The sequence below is a fragment of the Schistocerca americana genome, chromosome 5 (genome assembly GCF_021461395.2).
Source record: "Schistocerca americana isolate TAMUIC-IGC-003095 chromosome 5, iqSchAmer2.1, whole genome shotgun sequence".
In the NCBI taxonomy this organism is placed as follows: domain Eukaryota; kingdom Metazoa; phylum Arthropoda; class Insecta; order Orthoptera; family Acrididae; genus Schistocerca; species Schistocerca americana.
Window position 1 is genome coordinate 235,154,831 of NC_060123.1, and position 26,708 is coordinate 235,181,538.

Here is a 26,708-nt window from a genome sequence, read left to right on the forward strand (position 1 = left end):
GAATCGCATGGATCATCATCTCAATTACATAAAAACATTCGTGACAAAGCCAAGTTCAGTCTACACTAAAATAAATATTCAAGAGGAAATAGAGACAAAAATGATTTACAGCCAACTAATAAAGATATTGGACATAACAGAATGCATGAAAAACATCCAATTTTGATTGGGATAACGTCTGGAACAACCTTAAATGGCTCAGCAGTAACGTAAAGTAATCTTCGTACAAAGCTGTTAATGATATACTGAAACAACGAAAACTTTAAACTGTGCCAAGCTTGTAACGTCGTACATACCATACCGTCAAAAGTATCTGTCAGAAATGTGTTATTATCAATTGTGTATATCATATACATCACGTATCCTGAAACAGTAGTGATTAATCATGCAACGAAAATCTCATTCAGAATTTTTTTAAAAATAACCTTTTGTATTATTTACCCATTTGCTGGTTAATGTTTAAGAATGTAATTTACAGAATGATATTTTTTCACTCTGCAGCGGAATGTGCACTGATATGAAACTTCCTAGCAGATTAAAAAAGTGTGCCGTACCGAGACTCGAGCTCGGGACCTTTGCCTTTCGCGGGAAAGTCTTCTACCAACTGAGCTACCCAAGACCGACTCATGGCACTCCTCACAGCCTTACTTTGCCAGTACTTCATCCTTGCCCTCGAAATGCAGAGGTCATGTGTTCGAGTCTCGGTACGTGGCCCACAGTTTAAATCAGCCGCGAATTTGGAATGTAATTTACGCACACGCACACGGTAGGACTCGAACCTCGAACCTCCGACGGGGGTAGCCGCGCGGACCGTGACTTGACGCCTCAGACCACGCACCTACCCCGCGCGGCCTGGCAACGTTTAGTTGTTACATTTTTCATATGGAATTCTCCATTCTTTCATTATCATTTAATCGTACGGATTTCAAACAAATTTTCTGCTCTGAGGATTGTTGCTGTCAAAGAAACATTCATTATAAAACTCATGAAAAATGTTCCAGTTCTGGCTAGCGCTCACTTCAGCTGTGTGTAGCAATTTATTTCATTATCAACCGCTTCCAGGCGAGAGACTGGGGATTATTGAGCACGGCGCTTATTTTCACTTCACCAGTAATCGTGACACAACAGCGCAGGATATTGCCCTTTTCTCGTCGTGGCGTAGCTATGAACAAAATATCACTCTCTACAGAGCCTGTTTGCATTGCAAATGAGGGACCTATAGCTCCCTTAATGAGATTTTTCACGCAGCGACAAAAAGTGCAATATATATTCCATCATCCGTTTTTTCGTTTAAAGGACGGCCTTTTACTTGAAACGTAAAATTAAGAGTTTTGCAGAAATACCTGTTGAGCAAATATAATTTTTATTTACGTTACGCAGCACAATGAAGCGTTACATGAGACTGTATTTCATGTTTTTCTCGTAATATGGCCCAGAAGAAGCAAATGAGAGACAATAAATCCCGAGATACTTTTTATGCACAAAATTCATGAGAACTTAAGCGGAACAGCTTCATTTCTGAGACAACGGAGCAAATGTAGTTCTTACGAAGAAGTTCTTCCTCAAAACAGTTCACCTTTAAACTGTATCTCCACGTCTCGTGCTCCATAAGTTTTATGAAGTAAATTTAAAGAAAAGGAAACGTTGAGGATAACATTTCTCAGAACCGTCTTCCTCTAGAATTCTTGTGAACTTAGGTGAATAGTTTCACATAAAACAGTATTTAATGTTAAACGACTTGTTGCAAGGTCCAATGAGTGAAAATGTATTCAATAAAAATAGGACAGTAGTAAAAATTCATATTAATTGAGAGGTATGCGCCGAATTCACAAAGTTTTTTTTACATAAATTGTCATTTCTCTGGACACCACAGCATTATACGCCAATGATTGCACGCAGTACATTCACACTTATTTAGGAGGCGGATAATGCTCCTTCTTCAACTGAATTATGGTACATGAAATGCAATAGCTGAAGTGGAAGTGTCAAGTTTGTGGTACAAACATATAGTGTTTTACAAGAACTGAAAAAAAGGCCCGTTGGTGTAGGCAGGTGAATATACACACATAAAAAAAATTTTGTATCACCTCGGTTCCAAGAGTTCCAGAACCTGTACAGAAAAGTGGAATAGAGGTGGTGGTCCGGATTGCTGTACACACCGTTACCTCTAATACCCAGTAGCACGTCCTCTTGCATTGATGCATGCCTGTATTCGTCGTGGCATATTATCCACAAGTTCATCAGGGCACTGTTTGTCCAGAGTTCCCCACTCCTCAACGCCGATTCGGTGTAGATCCCCCAGAGTGGTTGGTGGGTCACGTCGTCCATAAGCAGCACTTTTCAATCTATCCCATGCATTTTCGATAGGGTTCATGTCTAGGGAACATGCTGGCCACTCTAGTCGAGCGATGTCGTTATCCTGGAGAAAGTCATTCACAAGATGTGCACAATGGGGGCGCGAATTGTCGTCCATGAAGGCGAATGCCTCGCCAATGTGCTGCCGGTATGGTTGCACTATCGGTCGGAGGATGGCATTAACGTATCGTACAGCCGTTACAGTGCCTTCCATGACCACCAGCGGCGTACATCGGTCCCACATAATGCCACCCCAAAACAGCAGGGAAACCTTCACCTTGCTGCACTCGCTGGACAGTGTGTCTAAGGCGTTTGGCGTGACTGGGTTGCCTCCAAACACGTGTCCGACGATTGTCTGGTTCAAGGCATACGCGACACTCATCGGTGAAGAGAACATGATGCCAATCCTGAGCGGTCCATTCGGCATGTTGTTGGGCCCAGCTGTACCGCGCTGCATGGTGTCATGGTTGCAAAGATGGACTTCACCATGGACGTCGGGAGTGAAGTAGCGCATCATGCAACCTATTGCGCACAGTTTGAGTCGTAACACGACGTCCTGTGGCTTCACGAAAAGCATTATTCAACATGCTGACGTTGCTGTCAACTTTCTGATGGTTTATAGCTTAAAGGTATGATAATTTAGTTTGAAATGTGCCCTCTCAATACAGGAGGTTTCTATAAGGAAATAACTCTTGAGCTAAGTGACTTGCAAATAATTAAAAAAAATCACGTGTATATTTTAACGCATCAAGAAGACACTCTCCAACAGCAGTGGGATTATGTATTGAGTTTATGGGCAACATTAATATCTTTCATAAACAATTACTGTTGAACTGAAAGAATAAGAGATGTCATTAATCGTTCCCATCGCTAAACCAGAAAATAATTCTGCCTCACGTCAACACACTTTGGTTTCTGCCGTCACTGTTCAGTGGTCCTTGACCAATAAAGTCTCATAAAATTCTTTCACTGCAAATATATAGGAATTAAGACAATCGGACTTAGTGATCAAGATAGAACGAGAGTGCACAAATGAAGCGCGAATCGTTTGATCATTGCACAACCCGTTTCCAATCCATTTGGTGACGACTTCTGTAAAACATAGATGGTACATATGATGCAAAATACACTCCTGGAAATGGAAAAAAGAACACATTGACACCGGTGTGTCAGACCCACCATACTTGCTCCGGACACAGCGAGAGGGCTGTACAAGCAATGATCACACGCACGGCACAGCGGACACACCAGGAACCGCGGTGTTGGCGGTCGAATGGCGCTAGCTGCGCAGCATTTGTGCACCGCCGCCGTCAGTGTCAGCCAGTTTGCCGTGGCATACGGAGCTCCATCGCAGTCTTTAACACTGGTAGCATGCCGCGACAGCGTGGACGTGAACCGTATGTGCAGTTGACGGACTTTGAGCGAGGGCGTATAGTGGGCATGCGGGAGGCCGGGTGGACGTACCGCCGAATTGCTCAACACGTGGGGCGTGAGGTCTCCACAGTACATCGATGTTGTCGCCAGTGGTCGGCGGAAGGTGCACGTGCCCGTCGACCTGGGACCGGACCGCAGCGACGCACGGATGCACGCCAAGACCGTAGGATCCTACGCAGTGCCGTAGGGGACCGCACCGCCACTTCCCAGCAAATTAGGGACACTGTTGCTCCTGGCGTATCGGCGAGGACCATTCGCAACCGTCTCCATGAAGCTGGGCTACGGTCCCGCACACCGTCAGGCCGTCTTCCGCTCACGCCCCAACATCGTGCAACCCGCCTCCAGTGGTGTCGCGACAGGCGTGAATGGAGGGACGAATGGAGACGTGTCGTCTTCAGCGATGAGAGTCGCTTCTGCCTTGGTGCCAATGATGGTCGTATGCGTGTTTGGCGCCGTGCAGGTGAGCGCCACAATCAGAACTGCATACGACCGAAGCACACAGGGCCAACACCCGGCATCATGGTGTGGGGAGCGATCTCCTACACTGGCCGTACACCACTGGTGATCGTCGAGGGGACACTGAATAGTGCACGGTACATCCAAACCGTCATCGAACCCATCGTTCTATCATACCTAGACCGGCAAGGGAACTTGCTGTTCCAACAGGACAATGCACGTTCGCATGTATCCCGTGCCACCCAACGTGCTCTAGAAGGTGTAAGTCAACTACCCTGGCCAGCAATATCTCCGGATCTGTCCCCCATTGAGCATGTTTGGGACTGGATGAAGCGTCGTCTCACGCGGTCTGCACGTCCAGCACGAACGCTGGTCCAACTGAGGCGCCAGGTGGAAATGGCATGGCAAGCCGTTCCACAGGACTACATCCAGCATCTCTACGATCGTCTCCATGGGAGAATAGCAGCCTGCATTGCTGCGAAAGGCGGATATACACTGTACTAGTGCCGACACTGTGCATGCTCTGTTGCCTGTGTCTATGTGCCTGTGGTTCTGACAGTGTGATCATGTGATGTATCTGACCCCAGGAATGTGTCAATAAAGTTTCCCCTTCCTGGGACAATGAATTCACGGTGTTCTTATTTCAATTTCCAGGAGTGTATTATTCGGAAGACATACTATCTGATACTAATAAATAAACACAGCTGTAAAGTTAAACTTTAAATTGTTATTGTGGAAGCAGGCATTATATTATTCTTAACGTGTTGCTTACACCACGTTCAGACAGAAAAAGACATGTAATGAACATGGAAATGACATAGATTATCACTTCGATGAAACGCGATACAGTAGAAGATGTGTAACTTCTCATGCTCGTCTTATTAATAAAATATATCGTTATTTATATTTCGTAATGTCATAGTTTCTTTTATACTTCTGACTTTAATTTCCATGTCTGCAGAAAAAAAAAATTCTGTCACTCAAACTTCGTTTGTGTTTATATCACCCCTCGAAAGTTAGAAGTTGGGGGTATCAAAAGCACTCACTTAGAACTTCCAGTCATATAGATAAGCTTTGTTTAGCGCTAGGCTGCTCTGGAGTATTTACTTGGCAGGAGTATTAAAGAACTTCACGGAGTTATGTTGTAAATTTTGCCTTCCCACTTGGCATGCGTCGCGAGAAACACTGCCAGAAACCGGACCAGACCTTCAAATTCTATCATCAGTCCATGTCAAAATGAAACTTCCAGTAGGCTTAGATACAATAAGTGGTTAAATGGCTAACAAACATGAATGAATTTGAATTTATACACTGAAGACGCAAAGAAACTGGTACATCTGCCTAAATCGCGTTCGGCCTCCACGATCACGCACAAGCGCCGCAACACAACGTAATATGGACTCGACTAATGTCTGAAGTAGCGCTGGAGGGAAGTGACAGCATGAATCATGCAGGGCTGCCCATAAATCCGTAAGAGTACTTGTGGGTGGAGATCTCTTCTGAACAGCACGTTCCAAGACATTCCAGATATTCCCAATAATGTTGATGTCTGGGGAGTTTGGCCAGCGGTAGTGTTTAAACTCAGAAGAGTGTTCGTGGAGCCACTCTCTAGCAGTTCTGGACGGGTGGGGCGTCGCATTGTCCTGCTGGAATTGCCAAGCCTGTCGGAATGGACTTGAGTGGATGCACGTGATCAGACAGGATACTTACAAACGTGTCACTTGTCAGAACCATATATATATATATATGTATCAGGAGTCCCATATCACTCCAACCGCACACGCCCCACACTACTACAGAGCCTCTACCAGCTTGAACACTCCCCTGTTGACATTCAGGGTCCATGGATTCATGAGATTGTCTCCATACCGGTACACGTCCATCCGCTGCATACAGTTTGAAATGAGACTCGTCCGACCAGGCAACATCCAGTCATCAACAGTCCAGTGTCGGTGTTGACGGGCCCAGACGAGGCGTAAAGCTCTGTGTCGTGCAGTCATCAAGAGTACACGAGTGGCTCCGAAAGCCCATATCGATGATTTGCACGCTCACATTGGCTGATGGCCTAGCATTGAAATCTGCAGGAATTTACGGAAGGGTTGCACTTCTGTCACGTTGAACGATTCTCTTCGGTCGTCGTTGGCCCCATTCTTGCCGGATCTTTTTCCAGCCACAGCGACGTCGGAGATTTGATGTTTTACTGGATTCCTGATATTCACGATACACTCGTGAAATCTCCACTTCATCGCTACCTCAGGTATGTTGTGCCCCATTGCTCATGCGCCGACTGTAATACCGCGTTCAAACTCTGTTAAATCTTGTCAACCTGTCATTGTAGCAGCAGTAACCGATCTAACAACTGCGCCAGACACTTGTCTTATATAGGCGTTGCCGACCGCAGCACCGTATTCTGCCTGTTTTTACATATCTCTGTATTTGAATACGCATGCCTATACCAGTTTATTTGGCGTTTCAGTGTATATTAACTTCACAACAGTATCACACTTCCAGTATGCGCCTTTTGTCGCTCAGTTCGACTCACTCAGACCAGTCGCATGAGCGTCCAGCATCGAGTGCTTCCGTTAACAATAGCACTTGTTCATTCTCACCAAGGTCACATATTCGTTTATTCTGCATTTATTTTTAAGTAGAGGCATTCACTCGCTTTGCACTAATTTCCACATGTGTATTTGTCTGCCGTTTATTCCCCTCGTAGAAATGAATATTGTCTCTCTTTACCTCACGGATAGTAAATTTTTGTTTACGATAGGTTCAAGTAACATTTGTGACAATCACTAATATACAAAGCTTTTCGTAATTCTTATTTGCTTGGCCGCATCGGATTACGTATTGAATTCATTGGCCTAGCACTTACAATCCAAATTTTCTTTTTCACGTCGGTTAAGAACATATACTGATACTGAGACCATCATGGTCTCACCTAAGAACCAAGAATCGTAGACGTCCCAAAGTCAAACATAATAGAAAACAAAAAATCGCAGCGTACGGGAAAAGAAATCCACCCAAAGCCGCAGGGAAAAAGACACTTGACGTAACTATAGTTAAACATAAACTAGATAATTCTTGGCCCATTACTGTACACAGTCCCACGATATTGAATCATCTATAAAATAAAAAAAAAATAACCATTAGTAACAATTTATGGAGCAAATCAACAATCTTAAACTATACTGCACAGAGAAGCATAAACATACGTACGACCGCAATGATTCTCTTTAAATTCTCTCTTGCATTAATGGTCCTATGGAAATAAGTTATTCATTTATGAGAGTTCTGTTACGTTACCATACGGTAGAGTCCATAGAATTTTGCCCATTACAAAATTTTGCATTACACATTTTATGTGACATACTCCAATAGAATTTATCATCACTCATTGACTTACATTTACTATGTATGCTTTGTTTCTATCCTACAACGTTCAATAATCTCTAGTAGAGTCAGCGTGACAAAGTATTGCGTTGAAGTTTAGAACAGAGTCTGTGTTTTCCATTTATCTACATCTGTACACACACACAACTAAAATTAATAAACAGAAACCATACCGACTAATGCAAAAGAAAAGAAAATCAACCATAGTAATGTGCAGACGGTAATAATCAGTTTAAGGGGACATGTTCGTGGAAACGACCAAAAATTTGAAAAAAAGTAATGGTCTGTAGAAAAGAGCATTTCATGCTGATTTCAAAAATGTATAGTTTATGGGCATTATCATTTCCCGTTCATTCTAAAATTGAGTTTAAGCGTTATGTTTCACAGAGGCCACGCCTGTCTGTCAGTTTTAAGCGCAACAGATTACGTGATGCATTATTATGTTCTTCCGTTTTTTCCGTCGTTAAATACGGATCGTCTGAAAATATATGATTTCGGAATTTCATACGCGTGTGGTTTTGTGGTTATTGTGTGTTGTTTTGTGGTTATTGTGTGTTGTTTTGTTTCTCTGTGTGTATTCTCTGTGCTAGAAATGCCGAGAGTAAAGACATTTAGCCCTAAATGAAAGTTTCGCTGCAACCAGTTCCAAACTCAACCGAATAATACACATCAGTTGCTTCAAAAGTCGCCCACAGAAGCTGTGTCTACAGTCAGTGCTTCTACATGTAAACTTTCGCTTTCTGAATGTAATAAGAACAGCATAGTAGCATTGTGAGCAGCAATAACGACGGAAGTGTTATTGTGAACCTAAATATGCTGTCAAGACTGTTGAAGAGTGCTGTGAAATGTAAGTACTGCTATTGTAAAGATAGTATTGACGTTTCTGAGGACATTTCAGCAAGGAACGGTCTTTCGAGGCGGTTAGTGATTGCCCATAACTCGTGTAAGATGCACAGTGACATTATGACATCGCCGGTAACTGGTAGTTGACATTACAGTGTAAAGATTTAGCTTACTTTTGGAATGCGATGTATTGGAAGGGGAAGGAGAGCTGCCCAGATTTTTTGTACAGTGAGGGATTTGACTCCATTTCCACTGATGTTTGACAGATACAATTATTTAATACATAATGTTTTATGTGGTGTAAGAGAACATTTAATGAAAAGAGCAGCAGAAGAAGCAGTAGCCTTGTCTCAGAAAATAGACATTGTAGCAGCATTTGATGGATCTTGGCAGAAGAGAGACCATACTTCTCTGAATGGGGCTGTAACTGCAACATTAAATGAAACTGGTAAGATACTAGATTATGAATGTCTAACAAAGCACTGCCAGGGTTGTTCAAGTAAATTTATTGCCACCCATGTTTGTGTAAAGAACTTTGATGGCCCAAGTGGAAACACAGAAACGAAAGGAGTTCTAAACATTTGTAGAAGATCAGAAGTCAGTCGTGGTGTGAGATATGTAGGCTAACTTGGGGATGGAGATTGTAAAGAACACACTACTGTTGTTAATGACAGACCATATGGGAACAATCTGATAGACAAGCTTGAATGTGTGGGGCGTGTACAAAAAAGAATGAGAGCTCGGCTGAGAAAATTATGTGAAGACTTCACTGTAAAAGAGCTGTCAGAGAGAAACACATAGGTGGTCCAGGTCGTCTTACAAAAAGTGAAATTGATTCTTTGAGTCAATATTATGGATTAGCACTAAGGAGAAAAGTAGGATATATGGAAAACATGAGACGAGCTGTTCGGGCAACATGGTTTCACAGTGTGTCAATAGATGAAACCCTACATCATGGTTTGTGTCCACAAGGGGAAGATTCGTGGTGCAAGTACTGGTTGAGCAATGCTAAAGGCATACGATATACCCACAAGTATTCGTTACCACTTGCTGTAATAGAGGTAATTAGGCCTATATATAGGGATCTGCCAAATAAAAATCTACTTAGGAAATGTATGCATGGCTTTCTCAGAATGCAAATGAAAGCTTCAACAGCTGTATATGGGAGAGAATATCTAAAAGTGTATTTGTTGGGCTGACAGTGCTTAAGACTGGTGTAATGGATGCAATAATAACATTCAATGATGGTGCAATTTCAAGGATCAATGATATGAAGAAATTGAACATCGAGACGGAAGGAATATGGCTTCAACACTGACTGCTATTGATAAGCGGCGGGTAACCGAAGCAGAGACAACTGCAGAAGCTGCTACCAAGGAGTCAATGACAAAGAAAAGAATGAGGAGAAAGAGTATGGAGGATAAGGAAACAGTATGGAGGATAAGGACAACTGGAGTATGCAGCTGGAATGTTCTAAACGAGCATAGTGGTAAGTTAATAAATCTGTAAATCTTCTTTTGCGATTTACTGAAAACTCACTTTTCTCTTAAATGACTGAAGTTAAACACACAAAAATTGGTACAGACATTTAAAATGATCTCTACCTCCCTTGCCTACTACTTCCTGAAAAATTTATAACATGATGATGATGTCGTTGGTATTTGAGCTACATTTTTAAATATTTTTGTTGTAGTAAAATAAATTACTTGACTGTTTCAGAGATCAGTATCAGGAAAGGAAATTGGAGGCATAAAACACTGAAGTGAATGTTGTCTGTACTCTGATTCTTTTCCCAAGCTGTGCAATTAGTGGTTCCAAAGAAAATGGCACTGCAGTGAAATAGTGTTCCTTTTTTTTATACTGTTATAAATGTTGTTGGCAGTACCAAAATATAATAAATATCTCAATGATTTCTTGTGAAATGCTTTGACCAAAAACCCTAATTGTGTGTCAGAGTTTTGAGCCATATTTCATTTAAGGTAAGTTGCACTATGAAGGTGAAGATCATGCTAAAAGTGCAGCTTTCCAGGGGCGTGTACCCTTAAAACATGACTCACATAACAAGTACGAAATCATTATTTACTTAACTCCAACAAACAAACAAACACACACACACACACACACACACACACACACACACACACACACACACACACACACACACACACCATGATTTTCTCCTTTTAAGGAGGATCGTTTTGATTTTAGTGCATGTTCAGGAAGGTTTGATGAAGATCGTTTAAGCTCATTAATTCACAATGATCCACAGCATTATACTCGAGAACTTGGCAGATGTGATGAACGGAGATCATTCCGGTATCTAAAGGTATTTGCTTGCAGTGGGGAAGGTTAAAAAATCGGGTGTATGGGTACAGCACACTCTAATCCTAAATCACAAAAATGTGCATCTGTGCTTGCTCGTCATCCAACACTCGGTATGAGGACCTGTGTGGATCCACGAAAGATATTGTTACGCATCTGCTGAAACAGCGAGGGTGTAGTGTACTACAAACTGCTTCCCCAAGATGTAAAAATCAGTGCTGACATTCATTTTCAACAACTGAGGCGTCTGGCAGACTCTAACCTAGAACAATGACTTTACGATAACGCTCGCCCTCATTCTGCTAAACTGACAGAAACCACAGTACAGGAGTTGAGTGGGGAATTCGTTTCACACCCTACTTATTCACCCTCAGATTTTCACATTTTCCACTTCGAACATGGCTCGACGAGTTCTTTATCTCAAAATCACATGATTTCTACAGCCCCCAATCAAAAAATTACTCCAGAGTTGGCAGACTGCCGTAAATAATGAAAGAGAATATAATACTGATGACTATATTCTCTGTTATGTATATCTGTTGTGTTTATTAAACTTATGCTACAACCCAATAGAAAAATAAAAATTGCAGAGAAAATTAAAAGGCAGATCCATGATCATGTTGCCACTGAAGGTACCTTTTCTAATCTTCGTGGTGATATAAACCTTTTTGTTTTGTCATATTCTGGATATGCTAGGGGAGAACTTCCCTCGAAGGAATGCTAACTATTTTGTGCATCTCAGAGTACCGGAATTGCCACTTTTTATTTTTATTTTGAAGCGGGGGTGGTTTAGGTGGGTCCTAAGCAATATTTTGTAACCCACACAAAATATCTGTATTCGTTTTACAGTTCATAGACGTAGGCTAAGAGTTTGTCTAATTTTTTCTTCCCATGTTTCTTCATTACTAGGCAAGTGAGGAAGGGGATATACTCATTCATTTCTTTCTCTTTCCCCAAGCACAATCTAAGTTGGCATGTGATACGTGGATGAATCAGGTAAATTGTTTATGTTTTGCTGAAAGGGAACTGGAAATTCACCCTACTTAATCTGTTGATTTTCTGCATATGTCTTGAAAAAACAGTTAACGCAATGAAAACTCTACCAATGAAATTTGATTTGGGTTGAAATTTAATTATTAGGATCTGCCTAATGTCCTGTTCCTGTAGAAAAGATTTCCATTGTTAACCTGTGAAATTAGATGCATTGTCAGACAATATTGCCTCCATTTATAAAAACTGGGTACTGGTACATAATCACTAAGTATCCTTCCTATTATCGGAGTAGCTGTTGTGGTTTTTGTGGCATACAATCTATTTACTATGAGAGAAGATCATGAAGAGGAAGATGCTTCACACCTCCTCTAGCTTGGGGTAATGGTCCTCATAGGTCAACAGATACATTTCACAGAGTTTCATGGATAAAACTTTAAATGTTTTCCAGTTTTACAAGGTATTGTGACATTGGTAGTTGGTCTCAATAGTTGATTAAGTTGTTGGTGAGCACTGTCTCCATGTGTGTGACAAGTGTCAACAAATATGCAACAGCTACCACTTCATAAAGGGTAAACAATATTGTGATAAAGTGGTTGCAAAAGTTCTTGATCCTCTGAAAATCATATTACTCTATCATAAACTCCAATTGTGAGGATTAGTTTGGAATCAGTTTGTAGCATAACTTATTCGACAGTTGCAAGCAGATTTTTTTGTGCCGTCTGAAATAGTTCACTGTCTACCACTTCGTGACTCACAACGTATGTTAGAGTTAACCACAGTTCAGCACTGTCCATAACACACGTATTTGCTAATTTTCACATGGGGAATATCTAGGTGTGCTCTTCATGTCACATTGGTATTCATTTTCATGAGCAGTCTGGCACTCAACATTCTGATTGCACGCCTTATCTTCACCATCTTAACTTAAATTTAATTTCGTTCATCACAATGCCAGAAAATTACAAAAAAGATCGTAACCTGGACAGAAAGATTGACAGGTGAAAGTTTAACCACCTCATTACCCATGTTACAACCAAGGATTAAACAGTTTGTGTACTCTTCTTGCTTTCAAAACCACGTGTGATGTAGCTGGACGTCAGACTGAGTGTTTAAAAACTGGTCCTCCATCTGTACATAATGCTCAATTTCCACTTTGCCATGAAACAGTATAATGACGACTCGTAAACATGACATCGCACACCAAACACACTCTTCCAGTGAGTACATAGAGGACTTGGGGAGCTGATGTATACTTTGCGTGACCTTATTGTGTGATTTGTATACATTCACAGTTCCATCAAGGTCGAAACGTATCTCGCCAGTCAAAAAAACCATCCACTAGTTCCTCGCCTTCTGGCGTTACAGATGAAATTAACCATTGGAAGAAAGCTAAATCTCTTACATTGTCTTCAGGTTATGATGTTACCATTCTGTTTCTTTTAATTAGTCCCTCCCTAATGGGGCATGACCTACATTTGAACGTGAGGCATCGGACTGTGGAACAATAACTGTCACGTTCAATAGCTGCTTGGTAATTATGTTTACTAAAATGCACTTCGTTAAACAATTGTGTACACAAGCTACCACACAAAAAGTATAATTAATTAGAGTAGTAAGTGGGCCCCGTTCAGCGCAGTTGCAGGTTTTTTTAGCGATGGTTACATAATGATTTAATGATGTTCTTTATTTTCTTATAAGTTCTATAATTTTTTTATAATTTACTGATGTTCTTTTTCTTATAATATCTATAATTTTCTGTAATTTAATGAAGTATACCCAACAGTTACTAAATTTTTTATAAACAGATGCAAGCCAAAAACTTTCAAAAATTTTTAACAAAAATTCTATGCTGTGAATCGTATGTCAAATTCTTTTTACCATATCTTACTACATACATAAGTATATCTTTCGGAATTTTATCATTAAAATTTGCACACAACTACATTGTAGTTTTCTGTCTAGCTAACACATTCATTCTTCTAGACATAGTTACAACATAGACAGGATAATTTTCAATAAAGCTGAATGGACTCACATTAATATCACCACTCAATTTTGTAATTCTCTTAAAATCTAAGAAAGCATCATAAGCTTTTAAATAATTATTTAGCGGATCTAGATTTCCCATTTCTTGAGGAAAAATCTCGTTTCTTCCTTTTTTAATATACATATTCTGTAATTTAACATGATCGAATAAGGAAGAGTTAACTGACATTATTTTTCCTTTTTGACTGGAAAATAACAAAGATTAAATAAGGCATATCAAATTCTGCAGAGTTATAGAAATTTGTAATATCTTACTCAAAATTTCTTAACCCAGCAATCTCTACAGTCTGTGGCTCAAAGACAGATATGGGGATTTTTGGATTTTGAAGTCTATCTTGTTCTAATTCAAGCGAATATTTTGGTTCAAATTTACCAACATGAACATGAATTTACATGGATTCTACAACAATTTTACCTTCTTTTGGAAGTGTATCTTTAATTTCAACATCAGCATCATTTGTATCAGACCAATGAAAAATAGAATCTCCAGCCCTAGATGACTATGTAAAAATAACTGTCAAATCTCCTTTCCACATTCTTTCTTTATAATCTTTAAAATGCCACCAAGTAATTCTAATGGAAAAAGTACTTCATTTTTTGTACTTTTTATCTTTTCATTATTAAGAATATGACCTAACTTGGTTAACTCATTGGCTATAGTCGAAGTCAATCGAATAAGAGCCAACGAAACAATAAATGGAAATTCCATTCTAGACAAAATATTGTTACCTTTCTTTATGGTGAAATGATCAAACAGTTTTGCTACATAATTATCGATTAATTTCTTATTGGATTTTCCAACATAAGTTGCATAATCTATTGCTTCAGTTCGAATAATACTGAAATTCATGTACAATTGAGCATGATTTGGATGAACCCTACCATCTCCAATATCTATATAAATTTCTGTGTTCTTGTTGGGGAGATTCAAATTATTTTTAGTCTTTTCATTCACAGGGAATGAATAAAACAGATAACTTTCGACTTTGTTCGTGATTTATTTAAGAATAAAAAATATTAGCGTCAGCAAAAAGTAGACTAAGAAATTTGTAAAATAACTGTTGCACAAGCACCATTGAAATCAATCAAATTATCATTTTTGTCAGTTATAGTAACTTCTAAGTCTTGAATTGGACCAAAAATTGGAATATTTACAGGATAATTCGGTTCATTAATTATTGGTCCACCAAATTCTGCATTAGGCTTGAATGAGGCAATAATATTAGTTTCTCTGTGAAAATGATCAGTATGCTTCACAAACATTGCTTCAGCAAGATTAAAATTTATATTGATTAATTCAAATGGAATAATTTTGGGAACATCTTTAGCAACAGTCATTTCTTTAGCTTTACAATTTGGCTACTAAATTCAAGCACACATCCAATGCTGTCTTTTAGGTCCATATACAATTTTACATCACTTTCAATAACAATTCTGTTTAAAATTTCATCTGCTTTAATGTGAATATTTGGCTTCTTCAGATGAATAAATTTTTCTAAGTTTTTCAACCTGTACTGTTCTACAGGATTTTCTATTGTTTCTCCATCACAATAAAGTTTATTGTATTTCGATGTAATATTTAGAGTTAGGAAAGTTGAATAAAAACCAACTATTGAAACATTACTAAAACTGTCCCATATTAGAATAGTTAATCGTTTTCTGAAGACAGATGACTTACCACTTAATTGAAATAACCTACTCATTTACTATTAAAAATTTTTATTAATAAGTGATCAAAACGGATTGGGAACCAAAAATAAGAAATCCAGAAAAGAAGTTGAAAAACAAACATGGTAAACTTTTACCAAATTCTATTAGATGTGCAATAGTTGGACCAAGTGGTTGTGGTAAAACAACAGTAATGATTGATAATTATATTTTAGCTCCATGATGGCAGAATTGGAATAAAATTTGTCATTTGTATCTTTATTCAAAAAGTTTAGATCAGCCAAAATATCAAGAATTTATAAAAAGAGGTGAAAAAATTGAAGATAAGCATGATGGAAAAATAACTACATTTATTGAAAATAATGAGGAAATTGTCCCATTAATTCAATGCCTAGATAATTCAGTTGTTGTATTTGATGATTTCATTCTTGAAAACCGTGATATTGATAGAGAATATGTCACTAGAGTTATACATATAAGAATAGATTGTTTTCACTTAGCTCAAACTTACTCAAAGATACCAAAACAACTACTAAGAGATAATTTAAATTTTTTTAATATATTCAGACAAGATGATACTAATTTAAACTATAATTATCATGAATTTGTTGGTGGAGATTTAAACTTTGATCATTTTAAGGAAATGTGTACCAATGTTGGAATGATGACTTTGGCTTTTTCACAATTAGATATGTCTAGAAAATCAAACGAAGGTAAGTTTAGAAATAAAATTTCACAACAACATAAATCTTTTAATATTTTTTTATTTGTAAATAAATGTTTGCAAAATACGAACCAGAAATCGTTAAAAGAAATGGAAAAAACAATCAAGAACTGAGTATGAAAAATTTAAGAAAGATCAACCAGTTATCATTGCCATTGAACAAGTAAAACAAGGAATTGAAGGATTAGGTGATAATGCTCTGGAAGCTATTGTAAAAGATAGAGAAGTTGAAAAACAAATGGCTCCTTATTATTTTCAGGAATTTAGCAATGTTCCAGCAATCAAAAGAGATTACACATTTAGAGAATCAGAAATAACGAAGTTGTTAGATAATTATGATGACGAAAGAAAATAGTTAAAAGACAAACCATCATCAGGAAATGTTAAAAAAATAAACGTAAGGAAAGAATGTTAGAATACATCAATCATAGGGAAGATAAAGTTTTTGGATTAAAGCCTTTAAATTTTTTGTAAAATTTGAAGGCGATACATCAACAATTGGTAATAGAACATATGAAGGAACTGATGGATTAATAAATCTTTTAACTAAAAAGCAAATAACTGTGGATGGTATGAACAAACTATTCACAGGTTCTGATCTGTCAAATTATGCAGATATATTCATTGAAACAGGTGCATTATATTCTGACAATAATCCAAATAAAATAAAATCAAGTAGAGGTATTAAATACAAATATTTGATAAAAGAGAATATTGAACTTTATCTTTCCAAAAAAATTACATCAGATTTAGATACAAGTTTAGACAAAAAACTGGCGAAGGCTTAGTTAAAAATGTACAAAAAAACAATTTAATATCTCTGGATGAATGATGTTAGACAATTAATTGATAGATTATCAGTAATTCATGGTGAAGAACTAGCTGGAAATAAAATTATCACGATGAAAAAGTTGGAATAATGCAAATATTGACAAATGAATTTAGTGATTTTCTCATCAACAATCCAAAAGGAAATCTATACTTAATATTTTTGAATAATCTTCCTCATACATTTTGGCAAAGCGAAAAACATGGTAAAGGAATAGTCAACTGGGTTTTAAATAATGTTACGATGCCTGAGATGCATTTACCAGGATTTAACTACTGTGGACCATTTACTAAACTTGATGAAAGGTTAGCTGAAGGTGATGAATGTATAAATCCATTAGATGAAGTTGTAAACAACATGACATTGCTTATCTTGATCATAAAGATTTAGAAAAAAGGCATGAAGCTGATAAAGAACTTTAGTTAGTTGCAAAAAAAAAGAATGCATGCAAGTGATGCTTCTTTAGGTGAAAAAGTTGCAACAATAGCAGTTAGAGGAATAATGTATGGAAAATAAAAATTAGGAATGGGTTTAGGTGTGGATGACAGTGGATGGGGAGCATAAAAATATTAATCTTTATTAAATTTGTAATCTAAGTAAATGAACTATTTTGCTATTGATTATACATTGTTACCTAGTGGCAAATGTGAGCCAAAATCAATTAAATGAAAATTAAATAATAAACAATTAAATGCAATTGAACCATTTTTAACAGATGTTCAAGAAAAGGAAAAAAGAAAAGAAAGTTGGTGGAAATTTTAGTTATTGCATTAGGCATTCCTGTTGTTAAAAAAATTATTGAATATCTAACAAAAAAGAAAGAAAAGGACTAACACAACATGAAGGAGGATTTCTTCCATTATTATTAGCTGCATTATCTTATTTTTCATTGTTCATTAGCTGGTGTTTCTGCAGCAATTCAAATACAATAATAAACAAGAAAAAGACGATAAAGAATTAGAATAACAGAAAAGTCATACTCAAGCAATGGAGAAAAAAGCTGGAAGTGGGCTAAAAAAGTGAAAAAAAATTCCAAAAAGTGAATGATAAATATCCTAATATATTAAGTAATTTCGATATAGAAAAACTTGTAAACAATTAAAAATAAAACACTCTCATAGTGTATATATGATTGATGAATTACCAAACAAACCATTAAAAATTGAGTGTGGTATAGTAAATTTAGATACATCTGATCATGTTGGTACTCATTGGATTTGTTACTATGAAGTTTTTGACTCATGCAGTGGTAATATACTAAAACAAAAAGTTAATTATTTAGGAAAAGATGAATTATATTACAATACAGAGAGAATTCAAAATTTTAATGAAGTAATTCGTGGTGATTTGTGCCTATTTGTTTTAAAATTGTTATGTGAGTATTATAAGTTTAATGAAATTATGGATTTAATAAATGGACACATTTGGAAATAAAATAAGTCAAACTGAAGTTCTTAGCGCAACTGCATTCAGCCTAGAAAATATGTTTTAGCAATTTCCATCATTAATAGATCCAAAGATACTTAATGTAATGAAACAGTTTCAGAAGGAATCTAATGCTATTTTTAAAGTTACTAGAGGTCATATTGGCTTACAAAGGTAGAAGACTTGCTAATGTAAATGATCCAATTGATGCAGAGGATGCAGTGAGAAAACATTATTTCGATAATGAGTTATCAAATGTTGTTACAAAACCTGAATATGCTAGCTTTTTAACACAGATCAATAATTATTTTACCAAAAAGAAGTAGAAAAATATTTTTCAGATTATTTCTCAAAAACTGATTTAACTCCATACTTAGAACACTTAAGTAATCTTAAATATCAAGTATGTGATAAACAATTAATTGAATTTACTTTTATGACAGGAGGTGAGCAAAAAGGTACAATTTCGAGTACAATTTCATGCTTAAAAGAATTAGTGCTGTCAGTAAGAATATAAGTAGAAACTTGACTTTTGATGATTTTGATATTACAGTAAGTGTTGCTGATAAGCTATACCAAATAAATAATAATAATCATTCCATAAAGGTACCACAAATCAAATTTTCTATCTGTAAGATTTTGTTAAAACAGTTCCAGTTGATGTGAATATAATTGTATTCTGTGAAATAACTTAAAATTTAATAAGTTTTTATCTACATAAATGGACAACCACACTTCACATGACTATAATATTTATTGATTGAAGTGTAAAATATTTACAGATACACGAAATCCTCACACAGTAACAACAAAAAATGGAAGACAAAGAATTGAGGGTCTTTGTACAATTTGTAAAAAGAAGAAGAGTAAATTTGTCAAAAAAGTTTGTAGGATATGGCAACATTTTTTCGTGAAGAAATCATTAATGAATTACACAAGCCAATGAGAAAATTTTTTTAAAAGAAGACATGATATACGGCAAGCTGACTTAGTCAAAATGAATTCTGGCAAGTTAAAAGAAATTTCAAAAAGAAACAAAGGATATAAATATTTATTGACTGTTTTTGACGTCTCTGCTTGGGCTCTTCCAGTTAAAGATAAAACAGTTAAGAATGTAGCTGATAAATTAGAAAACAATTTTATAATTAGAAAACCAAATAAGTTAGTGAGAGATAATAATAAATAATTCTGTAATAAAGAATTTAAAGAACTAATGAAGAAATATAACATTAATCATTATTCAACTTTTTCGGAATTAAAAACATCTGTTGTTGATTTAACAAAACACTTAAAGAAATGATGTGGAAGAAATTTGCTTTGCAAGGAAATTATAAACGGTTGAATTTAGTTAAAGATCTAATTGATGAATATAATAACACAGTTCATTGAACTATAAAAATGAAACCAATACAAGTTGATGAAAAATATTTACAAATAAGTAACATTGTATCTTATGAAAAAGCTAAATTTAAAAAAGGAGATAACGTTAGAATTAGTAAACTTAAAGGTCTTTTTGAACAAGGATATACTGCTAATTGGTCAACAGAAATATTTGAAATTGAAACTGTTATTTATTCTACTCCAATCATGTATAACTTGAAAGATATTGAAGGTGACTTCTATGAGCAAGAGCTACAAAAAACAAAGTATCCAGATGTGTATCTCATTGAAAAAGTTTTAAGAAAGTAAGGAGATAAAGTTTATGTTAAATGGTTAGGTTTTTATAGTTCGCACAACAGATGGGTATATGAAGATAAAGTAATAGTCGGTTGATCATAAATCTATTAAAACCTTTTCAATATAAATGTACCAAATACTACAAATGAGGAAACTCTCACTTTCATTCTTTCTATCTTTATGTTATCCTGATGATGATGATTATATAATCTCTACATTCATAAATCGATTAACAGTTGAATGTGTGAATTATTTATATAATCTCAAAGGAGATGAAATTTGTATTGTTTATGAATACTTTAAAAAATGGCAATGACTTACATTATTTCAAGAAGATTCATTATATCATTAATCAATTCTTCCTGTGTATAGTTATCTAAAGTGTTAAAATAATTTCGATAGCAAACATTTCTCAAATTTTCTTCATTTGTTGATATAAATTTATTGAGTTAGGATTATAATTCAGTCTTAACATTTATTCACAATTTGTATGTCTATTTTCGATTTTATATAGTTGTTTCTGTAATTTTGTTCTGTAAAATTGTTCTAATGACATAATGGTTATATTCACATTCATCATCAAATAATTTTAAGGGGATGAATGTTCTTCTAGATTTTTCATTAATTGGTTCAAACGGCTCTGAGCACTATGGGACTTAACATCTGAGGTCATCAGTCCCATAGAACTTAGAACTACTTAAACCTAACTAACCTAAGGACATCACACACGTACATGCCCAAGGCAGGAATCGAACCTGCAACCATAGGGGTCTCGCGGTTCCAGATTGAAATGCTTAGAACCGCTTTCATTAATTGTTCTAGGAACTACATGTGATAATAAACTATTTATTTCTTCATTTCTTTTACTTATTATTTCTGAAGCAATATTAACTGTTTCCCTCAAATTTTGAATATGACAATCTTTCACTTTAATTCTATCATCTTTTAATTGAATTATTTCTGTGTTTAATTTATTCAATTCTTATAGTAATTGTATACAATTATCTTTATGTTTTATGTGATCTTTGTAAAAAGTTTTAATTTTATATTCTCCATGTCTTCTAATTGATGGTAAAACTTCATGAGTAACCCATATTTTAAATTGTTTAGCTTCTTCTTTTTTTTAAAAAAAATTATAGAATATAATCCTGATTGAGTGATGAAAATAGTTTATCAATTCTTGATGTGAGCTCACAAAACCCAATGCTCAAAATATTAGCAAAATTTGCTTTATCTTCTCAATCAGCATGATTAATTATTGCATCATTTGTGTTTTTGTATTCTAAAATCTGAGCAACATCTTTAGTTTTGAACCATGGTTCATTATTTTCATCAATAATTACTTAAATATTTTGGTTATTATAAGCGAGTTTATTATTCTTTAAATCAATAAGTACCTCCATTTATATAGAAAGAAAATTCATTTTAAATTAAAATTCTACAACAGGCGCAGTTAAAATTTCTTCATAAATATTTTTCCTCTCCTTAGTTACTTCATCAACAATATCGTTGGATTGGTCACATAATTTCTCAATGAAGTAAGATAGAGTGTTGAAATGCATATTGTATATTTCTTTTCTGTTTCTACTCGGTGTACACTAAAATAAATATTAAGCATTTGCTCTATTGATTTATAACCAGTAAATTTATATTTTCTGACATAAAATATTTTATCGTCTTTAAGTCCTCGACTATTATAGCTTAATAATTTTTTTAAAGATGATTTTCAGATAATACACAACCAACTTTAAAATAATTTTTCTTGGCATACTGCTCGGATGTGGCAATGTATATAATTTGTTCTTTCTTCATCTCCACTACATCAGACATTTTTTATCTTTGTCTTCCAATTGTAGCTGTAGTTGTTGTTTTTGTTCTTTTAGTTCTATAGCTTTTTGTTGAACTGTGTATTGTTTTACATAGTTAGCATAGGATAGAAAGAGTTTTTCTTTTTTTAACTTCCTTGGCTTTAGAGTTGTTCAACAACATAACAGCACATTTAAAAGTATGTATATGCGTAAGTAACCATCTTTTTTAAATATATTTGAAGTTGTTTTCTTTATCTCTTCTTGTATATATGGATATAAATTCACTTTTTCTTTTGGTAATATATGTTCTTATAAGCTATTTCATTCTCTTTTATAAATTCAAAAATCTTTTTTTCTATTTTAAAAATTGATGGTCAGATTTTTCGACCATTGGTTTTAATCAAGAAAACATATACATATAAGTAAATGTGGTTTCATCAAAATCTCCTTCTTATTCTTCAGAGACAACCAGAATTCCAAAAATACTTGATCATCAGAAAGTGCTAAATTATTTTTATTCATAAATTCAAAAATACTTAACGTTGACAATGAACTAGCGACAACTGCAGTAGACATTCCCATTTAATATAGAATGAAAATATATGAGTAAATTAAAATATTTGATTAGCTCTTAAGGTGAACGAATTGTTCACTTTTAAATTTTTCTATCAGTAGGCGTCATGATCTCTTAATTATTCAGGCATCTGCAATTTCTTTAAAAGTGTGTTATTAAAGATAACAATTTACTTTTCGTGAAATGTGTATTGTACTAAAAACTCATAAGAACACAGTAGAAATTTTAGTGAGAGAAGGAAAATTAAGAGTGTAAATAGTATATCTATACAGCTATGAAGCCCACAGCAACGTGAAAGAGGATTCATTTATTAAGGAAAAATTTTAATTATTAATGAATATTTTATCTAAATAAATGGAAGTGCACAAGAAGTGTAAAAAATGCAAAGTGGAGAAGTCAATTGATAACTTCTATTCACACAAATGCTCAAAGAGTTAGCTTTCATATATGTGTAAAGAATGTCATAAAATGATTACAAAAAATGCATATAATGACAAAACAATGTTTTCAATTGTTTATATTTAATTATAAAACTCCTTGGCCAATGTTAAAGGATATAAAAGATTTTTTCTTTCTATAAACAACAACAACATCAGTTAAAACATTTTAAAGAATTTATTGGCTGTCAAAAAATTAATGACCTTGGCTCTTTTACTTAAGTCTTACATCTAGAGATAAGCTTGCAAGTAGATGTAAGACTTGTCAACTAGAATATAGACAAAAAAGAAAAATAGTGTATGAGTGGGGAAAAAATAGTTAAAAGCTATCTCAAAAAACAGTTACAGACAGACATATTAAAAATGAAAACCCTCTTTTTTTTGCAAAGCTAATGTTTTAATTCCTTAATAAATGGAAGCCTCTCTGAGAGTTTCTACAGTTGTTCAACTTCGTGATTATTGCAGGAGTAATAATTTACGAGTACACAACAGATTTAGAAAAGATGATTTAATTACTTTAACTACTTCGAATAATTTACCACTGCCCGTTTTTTCAAAAGCTAATGAAAATTTTTCTATGATAAAAGTTAGTAAAATGGAAGTCTTGCTGAGAGATTTTACAGTTGCTAAACTTCATGATTATTGCAGAAGGAATAATTTTCGAGGATATAATGCACTTAGAATGGATGGCCTTACCATTTTAATTATTCCAAATAATTTGCCTCTTCCCACAAGAGCTCTCAAAAAATTGAAAGTAAGTGAACTTAAAGCTAGAGCTAAGGGTTTTGGTATTACAGGGCACAGTGCATTAAATAAATCAGAGTTGATTAATGCCATTGTATTACAAGAGTTTAGATTTCATCCAGATGTATTTCAAAAAACTAGATCAAGACCAAACAGTGTACTGAATACGAATTACTGTTACAGATTTGATGATGATATTACAGAAAAGCCTTGTCAGCCAAGAGAGGAAAAAAAAAGTAAGGTTAGATCAAATTTACCCATTTATTAGTTAAATATTTGATAAAGAAAAGGAAGCTGCGCCATCTGAAAACCATTTATTTGAGATTAAAGAAATTAGAACGAAATTTAATGAAAAATTTAAAGTAAGGTCTGTTGACTATAACATTGTCTTCAACGTTGCTAACATTGCTAAACTTGATACTGTTAGTGAGAAAATAGATTACATAACGAAAGCACACAATTACATGGTAAATGTAGCTAAAAAAAGGACTAATTCCAGAAAAGGGGATAAGCTGAATATAACAGTCAATAACCCAAAAATGTTTTATCCAATTTCTACAGGCTATAATCCATCAAATAATACTCGAGAATATGTTAAAGCTTTATGCAATAAAATGAGAGCAATCTTAACATCGGATGAAAGTGTGGATATAGCAGAAACATCATTTAAATAATAAATCTAGCTGAAGACAAAACGACTGAAAAATGCATCACAAGAATTAAAAATGATTATAATCTGTGCTGTCCTAGAGCTGTATTTGTAGCTTTGACATACCAAACAAATAAAATTTTGCGAAGGGAACTAACTACAAACGAAATTAAGAAACTGAGAAAAGGAGATAAATGCAAATTACAGAAAGAGTTAACTGATATATTATGTAATCAGTTGGGTTAATATGACAAAGGAGGATTTACTTTAGATGATATTAAAAATGTCAAACAACTATTGGATATCCAAATAAATGTTGTATGTTCTGAAAATTTTAATGCTGTTATCTATAGTGGTCCTGAGATAGATACAGATATTTATCCGTACAAAGATCACAATCATTTTGACGTAATTAACAATTTTTCTTGGGATATTCATATTTCTGTAATAAATGCAAGAAAGCTTATCGCAACAAGGATGCTCACAGATGTAAAATAGAGCAAAAAGCGTGCATATTATGCAAAAGGCCAGAATATGAAAGTGAAGAAAATAAGATTTATTGTGAGAAATGCAATAGATACTGCTATAATGAACAATGCTTGAACAATCATCAAGAAGTTTGTGATACAGCTTACAAGTGTGAAGGATGTAATAAGATCTAAAAAACATAAATGCGGTTTTGAACTTTGCAGAAATTGTGAAGAAGTTGTAGAAATTGGAAATCATAAATGTTATATGCAACCTGTATGGCAAAAAGGTGGTATCTGTGAAAGAAAATTTGGTGAAGAATTTATCGTGCAAGGTTGCCCATATTGTATTAAAGAAGCAGCTATGTTAATGGAGAATACAAAGATTTTTATATTTACCAGTGCTTCAAATGTAATAAAATAGTTGGTGGTAAAGAGTTTAAATGTTGTAAGAAAGGATTTCCAAAGAAAGTGAACTGTACCTATACTGAAAGATACATGTGGTGTGATTATGAAGCAAGTCAAGAAACTGCAACACACATTCCAAATTTTCCACAATTTTAAAGGTGATACTGTTTATAAATTTAAGACAAATGATGAATTCTGTAAGTAGATGATATCTGCACGGAACAGTTATCACACATTCATAGCTCACTGTGCAAAAGGTTACGATTCACAATTTATTTTGAAGTACTGTGTTGAAAATACAATAAGACCATATACCATCTACACAGGAACTAAACTAATGTTATTGGAGATCGAACAGTTAGGTAAATAAAAATGACAGATAGCTGTAATTTTGTACTAGGTCCACTTAGTAGTTTTCCAAAAACTTTTGATTTAAAAGGATTGAAGAAATGCTACTTTCCGCATTTATTCAATAAACCAGAAAAAGAAAACTGCATAGGACCGATTCCTGATACTGAATATTACTATGTTGACACTATGAAACCAAAAGATAGAGAAGCATTTCTCAAATGGCACAGCTCCAGAGTTAAAGAAACTTATGTGTTCAACATGAAGAAAGAAATTAACGAATACTGTAATACTGATATAGATATACTAAGAGGTTGCTTTCAATTAAGAAAACAATTTCTGGAAATTGCTAACATTGATCCATTCTGTTATTTAACTATTGCTGGCGTTTGTATGGCTATTTACAGATCGAAATACATATATCCAAATACAATTGCTGTATTGGATAAAGAATGGAAGGAGAATTACAGTAGACAATCGATAGCTTGATTAAACGGTTTAAACAACAATAATATCTTACATGTTCTTAATGGTGGAGAAGTAAGAATTGCAGGAGCAAAAGTAGATGGATTTGATAAAGAAACTAATACTGTCTATCAATACCATGGATGCTTTTTGCATTGATGTAAATAATGTTTCAAAAGTGAAACAATTAACAACAAAAATAAGGAAACGATGGATGATCTTTACTGAAAGACTTTAACAAGATGTGCAGAAATACGAAATGCTGGACATAATCTGGTAGAGATGTGGGAATGTGGTCGGCTGAACTCAGCAGAGTATAAAAATCTTAAACAGTTACCAGAGGTTATTAAACCGTTACCATTGAGTCAAAGAGATGCATTTTATGGTGGACGAACAAATGGAATAAAATTAAGAGCTAAAGCAGATGGTATTAGCTCAAAAATAAAATATATTGATGTATGTAGTCTTTATCCTACTGTGCAATATTATGATAACAATCCTGAACAACATCCAAGAAAAGACATAAACCAAGATATTATTCTAAAAATTGGTATGGTTTAATAAAATGTAAAGTATTAGCTCCTAGATTACTGAATCATCCTGTTTTACCTGTATGTATGCAAATCGATAAAAATGAAAATCT